General features: G+C 40.2%; 1 long non-coding RNA gene across 1 annotated transcript; it reads left to right on the top strand.

Moving 5' to 3' along the window:
- The first annotated feature begins 364 nt into the window (after positions 1-364).
- Positions 365-3,690, top strand: LOC113011370 (uncharacterized). The gene is made up of 3 exons (XR_013903769.1): positions 365-1,581; positions 1,670-1,741; positions 2,003-3,690. It is a non-coding gene; the product is annotated as an uncharacterized LOC113011370 (long non-coding RNA).
- Positions 3,691-4,370: the final 680 nt, after the last annotated feature.

Raw genomic sequence — 4,370 nt, 5'->3', positions numbered from 1 at the left:
TTCTGTCTACCCTTCTCTGAAATTAAAGTGCCTGGGAACACAGGCAGTCAATACACAGATGTTGTCGATATGCTTTTGTCATTTGCAATTTTTTAGTTGTCTGTACTACATAGTCCAAAAAAAAAAATTTGAAATTTATTAGATTTCAGTATATTTGTCCGGTAGTTCAACAACACATATCATCCTTTCAGAAGTGGTGAGTTTTGCAAAAATAGCATTCGAATGAAATTGCTGTTCATCAACAGAACAGGTGGGTGCAAAGAATTTGTTATTCAGCTGATAAAATAAGCTTCAGATAAATTCAGTGACCAAAAAAGAATGTTTATATCTATTAGAAATTCTAAGAGTTCAAAAGGTCTCAATGGACTACTTGCACTAACACTTCCGCGTTCTATGTAGTCCTGCTCCAGTGCTTCCGGTGCGGTTAAACCATGGCGACGTTCTACACTCGATGCCTACAAGAGCTCCCAAAATTGAACATCACCGATGTTCATCGGATTTGCAGAGTGACGACTACCCCCGCCAGCAAATTAGATAAAGGATTTAAGTTATATGCTGCATCTTATATACACAACTACGAAGGTAAGAAAACGTAAATTAACCGACAAAGAAACGCTAGCTAACGTCAAATGCAAACACTACGTTACTCCGCTATGTCCTTCATTTGATGTCAGTTCTCTACATTACATGTTTTCTTAAACGGTGTTTTATGTCGTCCTAAACTATAGTTGAGGTTTTCTTAACTAATGTCACTTTTGTTGTTAGACACTGTTATATTAGCGTTAGGTAGTTGGCTAACTATGGAGGTAGTTAACTACCTAATGCTACTCTTGCTAAGTGTAAAATATATATGTTTAAGACATGCTGAAATGAGTAATACAGAAATAATGCTAATGGTACTTGTATCTTTATTCAGTGTCCAATAAAGACAGGTTGTCAGGGGAGGTCGGTGTGAGAGCCCTGTGCTACAGGTCGATGAGGAAGAGTGAGGCACCACACAGACTAAGTGTAGGCAGGAAGCTGTGTAAAGTTGTTAATCCCCGTTCTGTGGGGTTCAGTTCATTTAAGCATTAGTTAAGTTCATTCCTAAAGGCCCATCAACTTGAATGTTTTCCTTGTCTCCCTGCTTTATCACTCCTAATTTGACTAGTCAGATAGTTAAATCAACGTGTGTTTGGGTGATCAGAAACATTTGACAACAAGTTAATACTGCAAATATACACAATCTAAGTTATTACAGTTATCAAGCATGGTTAAGTTGTTTTAATAGGGAGAGAAGGAAACACTAAGCATTCAGGAGGGTACGTAACCATAACACTGAACTATGTTCCTGTTCAGCTCTTCCATGAAGATGTTACATTTTTAATTTTCGTTCTTTCTTCTTAGATTAAGCTTCTGGATTCATCGCCGGTGATACTGACACATAGCCAGTGCTCCTGTGTGGCAGGCGCTGTTATGTGCAATCACACAGTGGCACTGCTCTTCCAAACAGCACACTACTCACAACTCAGAGTGCCGGTTGTCCCCCCTGTGCATAGCTGCACGGAATCTGAACAGCAATGGCACAAGCCACGGACAGTGGTAATTTAAATGAGGTTAAAGTTTTTGAATTAGTCCATGTTTACATATGAACAGCAACACCATCCATAGTAAATGTGTCTTCTGTTAGGGTGTGAGGCCAGGACCCATCAACTCCATGATCTTCACTAAGCCAGTACCAAATAGGATGGCCCAGACTGGAGTACAGTAATTTCATTTGTAAAATTTGGTTTCATGTGTTACAAATGTATGTTGCTATTTTTTTCATACATACATGTGTCAGAATAGGTATTAATTTACATACAACATTACACTTTCTGAAGACGGCTAACTCAGTCATGTACATATACATCCCAGTCTCTAACTTATGCACCACTGTTTTACACCTTTTAGTTTTTAGTTTAGTTGTTGTTCAGTATAATAACCTTCTCCCTTACATTATTGTCATTGATGTTTTCTTTAGGAGTGGCTTCTACAGAGGCATGGTGGGTCCGTTACCAGATCCCTGCTTGTTCAGAATAACGGAGGCATATGCAAAATTTAATATTGAGGACAGGCCACTTGTGACCACAATGAACATGAGACCTGACAAGCCCCTTGTGGAAAGTGCCTTTGGGCTGGTGCAGGAGGGCAGTGTTCTGTCATATCAGCAGCCGGTTTTGACAACCCGGTACATCACACTACACCGCGATGCACCACCAACACCGCACTTGCCTCTGGAGGGGTATGACATCTTGCCATCAGATTGTGTGTTTGTGTGCTCAGAAGAAGAGCTTCTGCATCTGAAAAGCTTGTCTGTAACTCTGGAAATGGCTCACAAAATAGAGGAAGCTACACGTGAGCAAAGCTCTTCGTCTGAGTGGCATCAGCTCCGCAGGCCCAGAGTGACTGCCTCTAGGTTTCGGGAGGTGTGTCACGTCAGAGGCCAGAGCTCGGCCGAGTCACTAGCAGAGCGTATATTGAAGGGAACAAGGCAGACAGCAGACATGAGGAGAGGAACTGAGATGGAGCCTGCAATAGCAGCAGAGTATAGTAGGCTAATGAATGTTAACTACTCACCCTGTGGTCTGGTCATTCACCCCATTGCCCCCTGGCTTGCTGCATCTCCTGATGGTGTTGTTTTTGACCCCAATGAATACCCCCAGTTTGGCTTCGTCGAATTCAAATGTCCCAATGTACAAAACTTTATTGACTGCAAATATGTGCAGATGGAATGTGGTACCCCTAAACTAAAAAAGAGCCACGCATATTACTGGCAAGTGCAAGGACAACTGCTCATCAGTGGGATGCAGTGGTGTGACTTTGTTGTGTGGGCACAAGAGGACTACCTAGTGCAAAGAATATACATGGATATAGATGTGCACAATGCAATCAGAGAAAAGGCAGACTATTTCTTTTTTTACATATATATGCCAAGATACCTGTGTTTGAAAAAATGAACAGTGAAAACAGCAAAAAGAAAAACAGATCCTTCAGGCTGGCTGGAACAAAATAACTGATGTTTTATTTTCAATATATTTCATGAATTCTTTTGTTGTTACATGTTACTTTTATGTGACATCAATAAACTGTTATTTAAGCAATGGCATCAATTTAATTTTTAAAAACACACATTAAAACGTTGAATTTGTGCAGAACTTATTTACATGGTAAGTATTTAAAACTCCATGCCTAGCATACTGATATACATTTAGACAATAACTGAACTGTAGAAAATGACAAATGGTATTTTTGATGTTACAAAAGTTCAATGTCACTTATGGTTTTAAAACGATTTAGTGATTTACTTTATAATTTTGATAAATAGTTTTGTTGAATCTGAATAGTAATAATAGTAGTATAATTAAACAGTATTATTAACATTAAACATTTGCAATGAATTTGAATTATCAATAACTGAAACTCAACTATCGGCACTCAAGTACCAGTTCTGTAATCAAGTATTGTCAGCTGAGAAGGAAGAAATTCAACTGTAGTGGCCTCAGCTGCAGGTCATTTTCCATAAGTTACTTGTACTGGCACTGGTGTCTTGGGAAAAATCCATCTTGTCTCACTTAACCCATTTTTTAACTAATGCTGTGTTCTGGTAATTTGACAGCATACATGCCACTGCAAACAGTTGGTTGATATTATAAACATGTGACATGGTAATGATGCTATCAAAAAGTTTGTTCTGTTTGATCCTCCTAATGACTCGCTCCACATGTACCCTGAGTCTGGCTATGGCCTGCGTCTCCTTAACCTGGTATGCTGGCATCTGCTTCTGCTTAGATAGAAAAGGTGGGCAGTACACTTTGCATTTACAACAATCAGTGATTAGGAAGCCCTTATCTACCATCACTGCCATGTCTTCAGTCAACTTCTCAGCAATGCCTGATTGTTTGAATAGTTCCTTGTCACTAACCGAACCAGCATACAGATTAGAGATGAATGTCACTGGACCATGTGGAGCTATGCCAACCAGGGCTTTCATCGTACAGTGGGATTTGTACGAAGAGTACATTTCACTTTGGAGAAGTGGTGAGGATGGTGTCTGACACCTCAGCTCTGTACAGTCAAGGATCATCTGGGTGTCTGAGAAATCTTTGAATTCCTCAGGGAGGTAAGCTTGCACTTCTTCACGTGTAAGCCAGATGCACTGAGACCCCAGTGCAGTGGCAAGAAAATTTGTCCATGTTGCAATAATGCGGCTCACTGTGGACTGGTGTATGTTAAATCGGTGTGCCAGGTCCCTCTCCTTCAAACCAACTGACAGGAAAACCAGGAAAAGAAAACCTCATCAATTGGCTGTAGCAGCCTCTGGAAGGTGAAAACAAAAGGGAAAATGTTAC

This window comes from Astatotilapia calliptera, chromosome 19 (assembly GCF_964374335.1).
Source record: "Astatotilapia calliptera chromosome 19, fAstCal68.1, whole genome shotgun sequence".
Lineage (NCBI taxonomy): Eukaryota > Metazoa > Chordata > Actinopteri > Cichliformes > Cichlidae > Astatotilapia > Astatotilapia calliptera.
The sequence above is the reverse complement of the archived record's forward strand: the minus strand, read 5'-3'. Positions and strand labels throughout refer to the sequence as shown.